At 45.1% G+C, this 14,656-nt stretch overlaps 1 long non-coding RNA gene across 1 annotated transcript in view; it reads left to right on the top strand.

Moving 5' to 3' along the window:
- LOC137095495 (uncharacterized) overlaps positions 1-13,753 on the top strand; it is a 46,751-nt gene extending 32,998 nt beyond the window's left edge. Inside the window, exon 2 of the long non-coding RNA XR_010908858.1 lies at positions 12,564-13,753. This is a non-coding gene — a long non-coding RNA (uncharacterized lncRNA). The remainder of the gene's footprint in view (positions 1-12,563) is intronic.
- Positions 13,754-14,656: the final 903 nt, after the last annotated feature.

The raw sequence follows: 14,656 nt of genomic DNA, 5'->3' as shown, positions 1-14,656 counted from the left end.
TATCGGTGTTTGTTTGGGGCCGCAGTGGTCTATGGGATCTGAAGTGTTGGAAAGTACTACAAATCCCATCATCCATTGTCCACCCTCCCCCAAACCTCACCAGGATGTAAAGGGTGTTATGGGGGTTATGTGTGCCAAGTTTCGTCTAGTTCAGTCATTGTTGTGGGTCGCAGCGGTCTTGGAAAGCGAGTGGAGGTACTTCAAGTCTTATCATCCATGGTCTGCCCTCCTGTGTGCCAAGTTTGTTCTTTATCGCTGTTTGTTGGGGGCCACAGTGGTCCGTGGGATCCAAACCATTTGAAAGTACTACAAATCCCATAATCTCTGGTCCACCTCCCCCATGCCTCACCAGGATGTAAAGGGGGTCATGGGGGTTATGTGTGCCAAGTTTAGTGCAGGTGCGTCACCCGTGTTGGTCACTGTGGCCTGTGAAAGTGGCAGCCAATCAGAAAGCTGCCACATACACTTCCGCCCTTCTGCCCTCCACTTACAAACACTCTCTTTTATTATATACTAGCTTGGGGACCCGGCAATAGAAATTGTCTATCAAGGTTGGTCTTTATCAGTTATTTATATGGCTCGCAGTGGTCTCAGGAAGTTAGTGAAGGTACTGCGACTCCCATCATCTGTGGTCCATCCTCCTCCAAATTGCTCCAGGATGGAGAGTGGGTTATGGGGGCTCTGTGTGCTAAGTTTGGTCTTGATCAGTCATTGGATGAGGGTCACAGCGGTCTCAGAAAGTGAGTTAAGGTATTGCAAGTCCCGTCATCCATAGTCTCCCTCAAACAACACCAGAATGTTGAGTTGGCCATGGGGGCTCTCTGTGCAAAGTTTGGTGTTTATTGGTATTTGGATGAGTGTCACTGTGGTTTCAGGAAGTGAGTGAAGGTACTGCAAGTCCCATCATCCATTGTCCATTCTCCTCCAAACAGCACCAGGATGTAGTGACCCGATGTTCCATGTTTGGTCCTTGGATAATGGTTGCAGTGGTCTCAGGAATTGAGCGAAGGTACTGCAAGTCCCATAATCCATGCTCGATCCACAGTCAAACCACACCAGGGCGTAAAGTGGGTCATGAGAGGTCTATGTGCCAAGTTTGGTGTTTTTCAGTCATTGTTGAGGGTCGCAGCAGACTCAGAATGTGAGTGATGGTACTGCAAGTCCCATCATCCACGGTTCATCCTCCTTCAAACTACAGTAGGATGTAGAGTCCGTCATGGGGGCTCTGTGCCAAGTTTGGTCTTTTTCGGTAATTGGATGAGGGTTGCAGTGGTCTCAAGAATTGAGCAAAGGTACTGCAAGCCCCATAATCCATGGTCCATCCCCGGCCAAACCATACCAGGACGTAAAGTGGGTCATGGGAGGTCCTGATGAGGTTAACAGCAGTTAGAATGTGAGCGATGGTACTGCAAGTCTCATCATCCATGGTCATCCTCCTCCAAACTGCAGTAGGATGTCGAGTGGGTCATGGGGGTTTTGTGTGCCAAGTTTGGTCTGTATTGGTAATTTTCTGACCCAGCCCCTGGCCTTTTCCTTTCCTCTCTTTGTCATCTCGGAATCTTGGAATTGAGGCTGGCCAATCAGAGACCATATGCAAATTTCCTTCTCATGTCTCCGTTTCTGTCATGAACTCTTTTCTCCACCAGGGGCTCCTATTGAAGCTGGCCAATCAGAGACCATATGCACATAGCACCTCAGTGGCAGCCAATCAGAACGCTGGTACATACTCCTCCCGCCACACTTTTGTCCTCCGCATACAAACTTTGACTTTTATTATATACATAGACTAGCTTGGGGACCCGGCGCTACCCGGGTTTTTAGAGAAAGTGGGTAATGGCGGTTCTGTATGCCAAGTTTGGTTTTTATTGGTCATTGGATAACAGCTGCATTGTTTTCAGGAAGTGAGTGAAGGTACTTGAAGTCCCATCATCCATGGTCCACCCTCCTCCAAACAGCAGCAGGATATAGAGTGGGTCATGGGGGCTCTGTGTGCCAAGTTTGGTCATTATCAGCCATTCAATGCGGGTGATAGTGGTTTCTTTAAGTGAGTGAAGGTAATGCAAGTCCCATCATCCAAAGTCCATCCTCCTTCAAACTGCAGCAGGATGTAGAGTGGGTCATGGGGGCTCTTTGTGCTAAGTTTGGTTTGATCAGTCATTGGATTAGGGTCGCAGTGGTTTCAGTAAGTGAGTAAACGTATTGCAAGTCCTATCATCCATGGTCAACCCTCCTCCAAAACTGCAGCAGGATGTAGAGTGGGTCATGGGGGCTCTGTGTCCCAAGTTTGGTCTAGATTGGTCATTAGATGAGGGTTGCAGCAATCTTGGGAAGGGAGTGGAGGTACTCGAAGTCCCATCATCCATGGTCTGTCCTACTCCAAACTGCACCAAGATGTAGAGTGGGTCATGGGGGCTCTGTGTGCTAAGATTGGTCTTGATCAGTCATTGAGTTAGGGTCGCAGTGGTTTCAGTAAGTGAGTTAATTTACTGCAAGTCCCATAATCCATGGTCAACCCTCCTCCAAAACTGCAGCAGGATGTAGAGTGGGTCATGGGGGCTCTGTGTGCTAAGATTGGTCTAGATTGGTCATTAGATAAGGGTTGAGCAATCTTGGGAAGGGAGTGGAGGTACTTGAATTCCCATCATCCATGGTCTGTCCTCCTCCAAACTGCACCAAAATGTAGAGTGCGTCATTGGGGCTCTGTGTGCCAAGTTTGTCTTGATTAGTCATTGGTCTCAGAAAGGGTCTCATTGGTCTCAGAAAGTGAGTGAAGTTACTGCAAGTCCCATCATCCATCTCCAAATTTTTCCAAATGACACCAGGACGTAAAGTGGGTCATGAGAGGTCTATGTGGCAAGTTTGGTCTTGCTCAGTCATTGGATGAGGTTCGCAGAGGTCTCAGAGTGTAAGTGAAGGTACAGGAAGTCCCACCATCATCCATGGTCTGTCCTCCATGAAAGTGCACCAGGATATAGAGTGGGTCATGGGGACTCTGTGTGCCAAGTTTGGTCTTGATCAGTCATTGGCGAGGGTCTCAGTGGTCTCAGGGAGTGAAGTGACTGCAAGTCCCATCATCCATTGCCAAATTCTTCCAAACGGCACTAGGATGTAGAATGGGTCATGCAGGCTCTCTGTGTAAATTGTGGTCCTGACCCTTCATTGTTGGCAGTTGGAATGGTCGTAGGAAGGGAGTGCAGGTATTGCAAGCCCCATCGTCCATGGTGCATCCTCCTCCAAGCCGCACCAGGATGTAGAGTGCATCATGGAGACTCAGTGTGCCAAGTTTGGTCTTTATCGCTAATTGGATGAGGGTTGCAGTGGTCTCAAGAACTGAGCAAAGGTACTGCAAGTCCCATAATCCATGGTCGATACCCAGCCAAACCACACCAGGACGTAAAGTGTGTCATGAGAGGTCTATGTGCCAAGTTTGGTCCTGATAAGTTATTGGATGAGGTTAACAGCAGTCTCAGAATGTGAGTGATGGTACTGCAAGTCCCATCATCCATGGTTCATCCTCCTCCAAACTGCAGTAGGATGTAGAGTGGGTCTTGTGTGCTCTGTGTGCCAAGTTTGGTCTGTATTGGTAATTTTCTGACAGAGCCCCTGGCCTTTTCCTTTCCTCTCTTTGTCATCTCGGAATCTTGGAATTGAGGCTGGCCAGTCGGACCATATGCAAATTTCCTTCTGTCATGTCCCCGTTTCTGTCATGAACCCTTTTCTCCATCAGAGGCTCCTGTTGAAGCAGGCCAATCAGGGACCATATGCAAAGCACCACAGCAGCAGCCAGTCAGAATCTTGGAACTTTCAGGCTGGTCAATCAGAAAGCCGGCACATACACCGCCACACATCAGCCGCATACAAACTTTGACTTTTATTATATATACTAGCTTGGGGACCCGGCGCTGCCCGGGTTATTTGGGAAAGGAATTGTGTATCAAGGTTGGTCTTTATCAGTTATTTATATGACTCGCAGTTGTCTCAGGAAGTTAGTGAAGGTACTGTGAGTCCCATTATCCCTCCAAACTGCTCCAGGATGGAGAGTTGGTCATGGGGGTTTTGTGTGCCAAGTTTGGACTTGATCGGTCATTAGATGAGTGTTGCAGAGGTCTTGGGAAGTGAGTGGGGGTACTTGAAGTCCCATCATCCATAGTCTGCACTCCCCCAAACCTCACCAGAATGTTGAGTTGGCCATGGGGGCTCTATGTTCCAAGTTTGGTCTTCATTGGTTTTTGAATGAGTGTCGCTATGGTTTCAGGAAGTGAGTGAACGTACTGCAAGTCCCATCATCCATCGTCCATCCTTCAAACAGCACCAGGATGTAGGGTGGGTCATGGGGGCTGTGTGTGCCAAGATTGGTCTTGATCGGTCATTAGATGAAGGTTGCAGCAATCTTGGGAAGGGAGTGGAGGTACTTGAAGTCCCATCATCCATGGTCTGTCCTCCAAACTGCACCAGGGTGTAGAGTGGGTCATTGGGGTTCCTTGTGCCAAATTTGGTCTTGATTAGTCATTGGCAAGGGTCTCAGTGGTCTCAGAAAGTGAGTGAGGTTACTGCAAGTCCCATCATCCATCTCCATTTTTCCCAAATGACACCAGGATGTAAAGTGGGTCATGAGAGGTCTATGTGCCAAGTTTGGTCTTGATCAGTCATTGCATGAGGTTTGCAGAGGTCTCAGAATGTGTGTGAAGGAACTGGAAGTCACATCATCCATTGTCTGTCTTCCTGCAAAATTGCAGCAGGATATAGAGTGGATCATGGGGGCTCTGTGTGCCAAGTTTGGTCTTGATCGGACATTAGGTGAGGGTTGCAGCAGTCTTGGGGAGTGGAGGTACTTGAAGTCCCATCATCCATGGTCTGTTCTCCTCGAAAGTGCACCAGGATGCAAAGTGGGTCATGGGGACTCTGTGTGCCAAATTTGGTCTTGATCAGTCAGTGGTCTCAGGAAGTGAGTGAAGTGACTGCAAGTCCCATCATCCATTGACAAATTTTTCCTAACCGCACCAGGATGTAGAGTGGGTTATGCGGACTCTCTGTGTAAATTGTGGTCCTGATCCATCATTGTTGGCAGTTGTAATGGTCTTAGGAAGGGAGTGCAGGTATTGCAAGTCCCATCGTCCATGGTGCATCCTCCTCCAAACTGCACCAGGATGTAGAGTGCATCATGGAGACTCAGTGTGCCAAGTTTGGTCTTTATCGGTAATTGGATGAGGGTTGCAGTGGTCTCAGCAATTGAGCAAAGGTACTGCAAGTCCCATTATCCATGGTCCATCCCTGGCCAAACCACACCAGGACATAAGGTGGGTCATGAGAGGTCTATGTACCAAGTTTGGTCCTGATCAATCAATGGATGATGTTAACAGCGGTCTCAGAATGTGAGTGATGGTACTGCAAGTCCCATCATCCATGGTTGCAGTAGGATGTCGAGTCGGTCTTGCAGGTCTGTGTGCCAAGTGTGGTCTGTATTGGTAATTTTCTGACTCAGCCCCTAGCCTTTTCCTTTCCTCTCTTTGTCATCTCGGAATCTTGGAATTGAGGCTGGCCAATCAGAGACCATATGCAAATTTCCTTCTCATGTCCCCGTTTCTGTCATGAACTCTTTTCTCCACCAGGGGCTCCTCTTGAAGCTGGCCAATCAGAGACCATATGCAAATAGCACCGCTGCCCAGCCAATCGGAATCTTGGAACTTTCAGGCTGGCCAATCAGAGACCACAGTGGCAGCCAATCAGAAAGCTAGCACATACACCACCACACTTTTGTCCTCCGCATACAAACTTTCACCTTTATTATATACTAGCTTGGGGACCCGGCGCTGCCCGGGTTGTTAGAGAAAGTGGGTAATGGCGGTTCTGTATGCTAAGTTTGGTCTTAATTGGTCATTGGATAACGGCTGCATTGTTTTCAGGAAGTGAGTGAAGGAACTTGAAGTCCCATCATCCATTGTCCGTCCTCCTCCAAACAGCATCGGGATGTAGAGTGGGTCAAGGTGGCTCTGTGTGCCAAGTTTGGTCTTGATCGGACATTAGAAAGGGTTGCAGCAATCTTGGGAAGGGAGTGGAGGTACTTGAAGTCCCATCATCCATCGTCTGTCCTCCTCGAAAGTGCACCTGGATGTAGAGTGGGTCATAGGGACTCTGTGTGCCAAGTTTGGTCTTCATCAGTCATTGCATGAGGGTCTCAGTGGTTTCACTGAGTGAAGGTACTGCAAGTCCCATCGTCCATGGTGCATCATCCTCCAAACCGTACCAGAATGTAGAGTACATCATAGAGACACAGTGTGCCAAGTTTGTTCCTTATCGGAAATTGGATGATGTTTTGCAGTGGTCTCAGGAATTGAGTGAAGGTAGTGCAAGTCCCAAAATCCATGCATGATCCACAGTCAAACCACACCAGGGCGTAGAGTGGGTCAAGAGAGATCTATGTGCCAAGTTTGGTGTTGTTCAGTCATTGTTGAGGGTGGCAGCAGTCTCAGAAAGCGAGTAGAGGTACTTCAAGTCCCATCATTCATGGTATGCCCTACTCCAAACCGCAGTAGGATGTAGAGTGGGTCATGGGGACTCTGTGTGCCAAGTTTGGATTTGGTAGGACATTAGATGAGGGTTGTAGAAGTCTTGGGAAGGGAGTGGAGGTACTTCAAGTCCCATCATCCATGGTCTGGCCTCCTCGAAAGTGCCCCAGGACGTAGAGTGGGTCATGGGAACTCTATGTGCCAAATTTGGTCTTGATCAGTCATTGGCGAGGGTCGCAGTGGTCTCAGGAAGTGAGTGAAGTGACTGCAAGTCCCATCACCCATTGTCAAATTCTTCCAAACGGCACCAGGATGTAGAGTGGGTCATGCAGGCTCTCTTTGTGAATGGTGGGCCTGATCCATCATTGTTGGCAGTTGTAATGGTCTTAGCAAGAGAGTGCAGGTATTGCTAGTCCCATCGTCCATGGTGCATCCCCTTCCAAACTGCACCAGGATGTAGACTGCATCATGGAGACTCAGTGTGCCAAGTTTTGTCTTTATCGGTAATTGGATTTGGGTTGCAGTGGTCTCAAGAATAGAGCAAAGGTACTGCAAGTCCCATAATCCAAGGTCTATCCCTGGCTAAACCACACCAGGACGTAAAGTGGGTCATGAGAAGTCTATGTGCCAAGTTTGGTCGTGATCAGTCATTGGATGAGGTTAACAGCAGTCTCAGAATGTGAGTGATGGTACTGCAAGTCCCATCATCCATGGTTCATCCTCCTCCAAACTGCAGTAGAATGTAGGGTTGCAGCAGGGGATGTAAAGTGGGTCATGGGAGGTCCTGATGAGGTTAACAGCAGTTAGAATGTGAGCGATGGTACAAGTCCCATCATCCATGGTCATCCTCCTCCAAACTGCAGTAGGATGTAGAGTGGGTCATGGGGGCTCTGTGTGCCAAGTTTCGTCTGTATTGGTAATGTTCTGACCCAGCCTCCCCTGGCCTTTTCATTTCCTCTCTTTGTCATCTCGGAATCTTGGAATTGAGGCTGGCCAATCAGACCATATGCAAATTTTCTTCTCTCATGTCTCCATTTCTGTCATGAACCCTTTTCTCCACCAGGGGCTCCTGTAAAGCTGGCCAATCAGAGACCATATGCAAATAGCACCACAGCGGCAGCCAATCAGAATCTTGGAACTTTCAGGCTGTCCAATCAGAATGCTGGCACATACATCTCCACACCGCCACACCGCCATACTTTTGTCCTCCGCATACAAACTTTGACTTTTATTATATGTATAGACTAGCTCGGGGACCCAGTGCTGCCCGGCTTATTTGAGAAAGGTATTGTGTATCAAGGTTGGTCTTTATAATTATTTATATTGCTCACAGTGGTCTCAGGAAGCTAGTGAAGGTACTGCGAATCCCATCATCTATGGTCCATCCTCCTTCAAACTACACCAGGATGGAGAGTGGGTAATGGGGGCTCTGTGCTAAGTGTGGTCTTGATCAGTCATTGGCAGAGGGTCACAGTGGTCCCTGAAAGTGAGTTAAAATACTTAAAGTCCCATCATCCATAGTCTGTTCTCCCCCAAACCTCACCAGAATGTTGAGTTGTCCATGGGGGCTGTCTGTGTCAAGTCTGGTCTTTATTGGTATTTGGATTAGGGTTGCTGTGGTTTCAGGAAGTGAGTGAAGATACTGCAAGTCCCATCATCCATCCTCCTCCAAACAGGACCTGGATGTCGAGTTTGGACTTGATCGGTCATTAGATGAGGGTTACAATACTCTTGGGAAGTGAGTGGAGGTACTTGAAGTCCCATCATCCATTGTCTGTCCTCAAAAGTGCATTAGGATGTAGAGTGTGTCATGGGGGCTCTGTGTGCCAAGTTTGGACTTGATTGGTCATTAGATGAGGGTTACAGTACTCTTGGGAAGTGAGTGGAGGTACTTGAAGTCCCATCCTCCATGGTCTGTCCTCAAAAGTGCACCATAGAATCATAGAATCATAGAATCAAAGAGTTGGAAGAGACCTCATGGGCCATCCAGTCCAACCCCTTGCCAAGAAGCAGGAATATTGCATTCAAATCACCCCTGACAGATGGCCATCCAGCCTCTGCTTAAAAGCTTCCAAAGAAGGAGCCTCCACCACACTCCGTGGCAGAGAGTTCCACTGCTGAACGGCTCTCACAGTCAGGAAGTTCTTCCTAATGTTCAGATGGAATCTCCTCTCTTGTAGTTTGAAGCCATCCAGCCTCTGCTTAAAAGCTTCCAAAGAAGGAGCCTCCACCACACTCCGGGGCAGAGAGTTCCACTGCTGAACGGCTCTCACAGTCAGGAAGTTCTTCCTAATGTTCAGATGGAATCTCCTCTCTTGTAGTTTGAAGCCATTGTTCTGCGTCCTAGTCTCCAAGGAAGCAAAAAACAAGCTTGCTCCCTCCTCCCTGTGGCTTCCTCTCACATATTTATACATGGCTATCATATCTCCTCTCAGCCTTCTCTTCTTCAGGCTAAACATGCCCAGTTCCCTAAGCCGCTCCTCATAGGGCTTGTTCTCCAGACCCTTGATCATTTTAGTTGCCCTCCTCTGGACACATTCCAGCTTGTCAATATCTCTCTTGAATTGTGGTGCCCAGAATTGGACACAATATTCCAGATGTGGTCTAACCAAAGCAGAATAGAGGGGTAGCATTACTTCCTTAGATCTAGACACTATGCTCCTATTGATGCAGGCCAAAATCCCATTGGCTTTTTTTGCCGCCACATCACATTGTTGGCTCAATGTAGAGTGTGTCTTGGGGGCTCTGTGTGCCAAGTTTGGTCTTTATCAGTCATTGGCGAGGGTCTCAGTAGTCTCAGGAAGTGAGTGAAGTGACTGCAAGTCCGATCATCCATTTCCAAATTCTTCCAAACCGCACCAGGATGTAGAGTGGGTAATGCGAGCTCTCTGTGTGAATTGTGTTCTTGTATTTTAATTAGAATTTTATTAATTTTTATATAGATTACAACGAAAGAGTGAGAACAATAAAGTATACAAAAGTGAGAAAATAAAGAAAAAAGAGAAAAAAAGAAAAAAAACGAAAAAACAAAAAAGTATACTAAAATCCCAAATAACCCCTAAAAAAACTCTACAAAAATACACAAAAAACACAAAAAAAGAAAAACAAAAAAAAATAACTTCCATTCCATCTTCTTGGATCATACCTTCTTATTATTCAAAAATATAAAATAAGTTCAAAAAGGAATTGTCTCTCTTGTTTCTTATTTTACCAAATTGTCCAGGTATTCATGGAAATTATTCCAATTCGTTCTTCTTAGTATCATACCTGTATTTTTTTTCAACAAAAAAGTCAATTAATCCATGTCCTTTATTTCTCTTATTTTTTCCACCCATTCCTGTACAGGTGGTACTGAGTCTTTCTTCCATTCTCTAGCAAAAACAATTCTAGCGGCAGTCGTCATATATGTAAAAAGTTTATCCTCTTGTTCCGTCAGTTGTAGGTCTAAATCTGTAAAACCTAACAAATAATACTCCGGTTTTCTTATAAATGTTCTTTTTAAAATCTTTTGTGTCTCTTCATGACATAACTTTACTGCTCCTTTGCAAGTCCATCACATATGGTAGAAGGAGCCAACCTGTTCCAGGCATTTCCAACACTTATCAGAAACTGTTTTATACATTTTAGCCAATTGTTTCGGTGTGGTATACCATCTGTGGAACATTTTTATCCAATTTTCTTTTAAATCCATTGCGTATGTATATTTTAATTTTTTGTTCCACATCTGTTCCCACTCCCTCATTTCAATTGGTCTTCTTAAATTTTGAGCCCACTTTATCATACAGTTTTTAACCTGTTTTTTTTCAGTCAGCCAGGTAAGTAATATGTTATAAATATTCGATATTACTTTCTTTTCTAATTTTAAAATTTTATCCCATGCTGTTTTCTCCCAAGAGAAGCCAATTTTTTATCTTGATTGTAATATTCTTTAATTTGCATATAATGTAACCAAGTGATATTAGAAAATTTTTGTTTTAATTCCTCATGTCTTAACATTGTTTGTATCTTTATTTAACAAATCTTTGTAGGTTGGCCATTTTCTCCACCTTAAAAGTTTTCCTGATTTACCTCCATAGGAGAGACCCATAAAGGTGTTTTAGAATAAAAATGTCTTTTATATTTTTGCCATACTCTTAATAGGGATGCTCTCACAAAGTGGTTACTAAAACTCTTTTCTTTCTTTTCCCTTTCGTACCATAAATAAGCATGCCATCCTACTCTTAAGTCATTTCCTTCTATATTTAAAAAGTCTTCTTTGTTCAACAATATCCAATCCTTTAACCATATCAACGCACGTGCGTCATGATATGCTTTAAAATCTGGGAGGCCCAGACCTCCTCTATTCTTCTTATCAATCAAATGATCATACTTTATTCTTGGTCTTCCTCCGGCCCATATAAATTTCAATATTTATTTTTTCCATTTTATAAAAAGTGTTTGGCTTCTAATTATCGGGAGGTTTTGAAAAAGGAACATCAATTTCGGTAGTACATTCATCTTAATCAAAGATATACGGCCTAAAAGTGACAACTTCAGATGTATCCACTTTTGTAAGTCCTTTTGTATTTTTTCCAGACTTCTTCATAGTTATTCTTTAGTAATTGTCCATTTTTTGTGGTGATCCATACGCCTAAATATTAAAATTTCTTGACTATTTCCAGACCTGTTTGCTCTTTAATCATATCTTGTTTTTTCTTTTCTACATTTTTCGTTAATAACTTTGTTTTTGACATATTGATTTTAAATCCTGCAACTGACCCAAACTCTTTTATCTTCTGCATCCATCTTAATATATTTTTACTTGGTTCTTCCATTATCCCAAGTACATCGTCCGCAAAGGCTCTTATTTTGTATTCATATTTACCAACTTTGGATCCCTGTATCATTTGGTCTTCTCTTATTGCCTTCATTAATGGTTCTTATGCCATTATAAATATAAGTCGGGACAGGGGACATCCCTGTCTAGTTCCCTTCAATATATCGAAGTCTTCCGTCGTTTGACCATTTATTCTTAGTTTAGCCTTTTGTAAATCATATATCGCTTTTATTGCATTAGTAAATTTATCTCCCATGTCCAATTCTTATATTAATATCTTAAAGAAATCCCAATTTAGATTATCAAAAGTCTTCTCTGCTTCCAAGGCTAGTATGGCAAATTCTTTTTGATGATTCTGTTCATAATATTCTATTTGATCCAATACTAGCCTTATGTTATCCTTCATAAATCTATTTGGTAGAAATCCTGTTTGGTCTTCTTCAATCCAGTTTCTTAAGAAATGTTTTACTGTGTCAATTGTGTTCTTGATCCATCATTGTTGGCAGTTGTAATGGTCTCAGGAAGGGAGTGCAGGTATTGCAATTCCCATCGTCCATGGTGCATCCTCCTCCAAACCTCAGCAGGATATTGAGTGCTTCATGGAGACTCAGTGTGCCAAGTTTCGTCTTTATTGGTAATTGGATGAGGGTTGCAGAGGTCTCAGGAATGGAGCGAAGGTACTGCAAGTCCCATAATCCATGGTCCATCCCTGGTCAAACCACACCAGGGTGTAAAGTGGGTCGTGATGACCTTGAGAGTGGCGGAGGCCCCGCCTTCAAGTTGGTATGAACTGCAGCGGAGAGTTCCGCAGTTCCTGGGAGCCAAGTTTGGGACCAACTGATGAAATGTGCCCCAGCAGACAGCTCAAAACTGGGATTGCACTCAGCCTTCTATTACTTTCCCCCTCTCCTTACTTTGTAACAAATCCCTAATAAAGGTACTTGAAATTTGCAACTTTTAACTTTTCCACTTGATACTTTGTGTCCTTTGCTGCCTAAGCTAACCCAAGCATGAAATAAACCTCTTTCTAGGCTCTGGGCGACCGCGGACCTGCCTGGAATGCCTTCTGGGCATCCCGGGGAGGCCGAATCTGCGTCAATTGGAACCGCGGATATGGAGGCCTTCCTATTGGGCCCCCGTATCTGCTAAAATCTCAAAATGGCGGATCGGCCTCGTTTTAATGCCATATTTTTCTGTACTTGATTCTTAACCAAACTGCTATCTTGCTTTTCTCATTTTAGATCCCTACGCCCGGGAAATAATTATTTTGTTTTAAGGAATATAATTTGACAGAAAACAGCTGATTGTCAAACTTCGCCGGTTCCGCGCAGGCAGCCAATTTCTCTTTGTTGCTGCTTGTTCCTGCCTAGCCCCGCAACTGGGGACTTGCTGCGGCTGCCCCCAGGAGACCTCGGAGAGGTGGCCGGGCAGGAGGCCCAGTCCTTGGGAGGGAGTTGTAGTTCCCCAAGGACCAAGCTATGGATTTGTCACTTATCAACCCAGTGCCCATCTGTTAACTTTAACCAGGGAAGAATGACTTTGTGCTGCTTGCTTTGGACTGCAGGCCACCTCCATTTCCACGAAATTTCCCCAGAAACATGGGACTTCAAGTTTTCAAATAAAAATCAATTCTTTTATTAAATGTTTAAGATGTGGGGTGGGAATGGGGTTTTTCTACATGGATTTTGTACTGATGATAAATGCATGAAATATCGCTTGTTTTCCCACTTTTCCCCTTGCCCTTTGCCCTAGAAAAATGTGACCAAGGACTGTTGAAATGCCTGAGGGAGGACCCCTGCCTCCCTCGAAACTTGTTTGATTATTTCACACCTGAATGGACAATAACAAATTGAGATTTCCTTTCCTGCTCTCTGAGTTCGTCTGGCGGGTGGGGAAGTCTATTTGGACACTTTGATTGATTCACAAAAGGAGAAACGGCCCCCGGGGTCCCTGGTCCTGACTGTTGTTCCTCCTGCCAAAACCCATTAAGGACACTCCTTATCTGATGCCAGGACATGAAAGCCATTCTTGTGAAAATCGCACTTTGCCGGCCAAAACAAAGCCTCAATTTCCAGCTGGCTGGCTGGTGATAATCCCATCATTTCCCCCATTGTCCGCAGTCATCCCTTCTCTCTTCTAATTTGTCGATCCTCAGAAGCGAGAGGAGAGCGCTGATTGGCTCCTCAGAGGCGGAGAAGCTTGCTGTTTAGCCCAGAGCAAGACGGGCCGCCAAGCTTCATCCCAGCTGTTCGGGCTGTCCACCAATCAGCGTGAAGCCGGGCGGAGAGGGGCGGGCAGGAAATTCAAACTGTTTTCCTGTACTTTTGCTATAAAAATGCCTGTAAATCTTGAACCGGTATGCTAGTAGAGGAAATATCCCTATACTTACATCTGATTACAGCTGAATCGCAAATAAAGACACTTCTTCCGCTTTGGTGAGGAATTATTATTTTAATATTCTTTGCTGCTGGTATTGGCTTCGCTGCCCTCACCAAGGTCTAAGGACCCTCTTTGGTGCAGTCCTCGGGATCTCCTCGGCTGGGGAGACCCTACTAAAAGAGGCTCGATATCAATGAGAGGTCTACATTGGAAGAAGAGGGAAGGTGGCTACCTCTTTTGGGGCCTAGCTGGGAGAAGGCAACCTAGAAGGTCTCCAAGGATTTGGCAGAAGGGTCAAACGGGGCTTTGGGGGCCAGAAATGTTCAGAAGCATAAAAAGGCATCATTAAAAATATAATAATTGTTTTTCTCTGCTTTTATTGGAATAATATAGTGCCTTACCTTGTAGAAGGACAATGCTTTTTCAGATCACCCAGTCAGAAGCTGCCTTCTTTGACACAATGTAGAAGAGGGAAGATGGCTGCCTCTTTTGGGCCTAGCTGGGAGAAAGCAACCTAGAAGGCTTGCAAGGACTTAGCAGAAGGCCAATCAGAAACCATATGCAAATTTCCTTCTCTCATGTTCCTGCTTCTGTCATTAACCTTTTTTGCCAGCAAGGGGCCCTGTTGAGGTTGGCCAATTAGAAACCATATGCAAATTTCCTTTCTCCTCTCAGCCACTTGAGAATCTTGGAATTTTCAGGCTGGCCAATCAGAGACCATATGCAAATAGCACCACAGCGGCAGCCAATCTGAAAGCTGCTATGAACTCCTCCACCCAACGTCCTATGTTGCATACGAACTTTGACTTATTATATACTAGCTTGGGGACCCGGCGCTACCTTGGTTATTTGAGAAAGGTATTGTGTATCAAGGTTGGTTTTATTAGTTATTTATATGACTCACAGTGGCCTTAGGAAGTTAGTGAAGGTACTGTGAGTCCCATAATCTGTGGTC

The sequence above is a fragment of the Anolis sagrei genome, chromosome Y, assembly GCF_037176765.1.
Source record: "Anolis sagrei isolate rAnoSag1 chromosome Y, rAnoSag1.mat, whole genome shotgun sequence".
Lineage (NCBI taxonomy): Eukaryota > Metazoa > Chordata > Lepidosauria > Squamata > Dactyloidae > Anolis > Anolis sagrei.
This window is presented reverse-complemented; position numbering and strand designations above follow the sequence as displayed.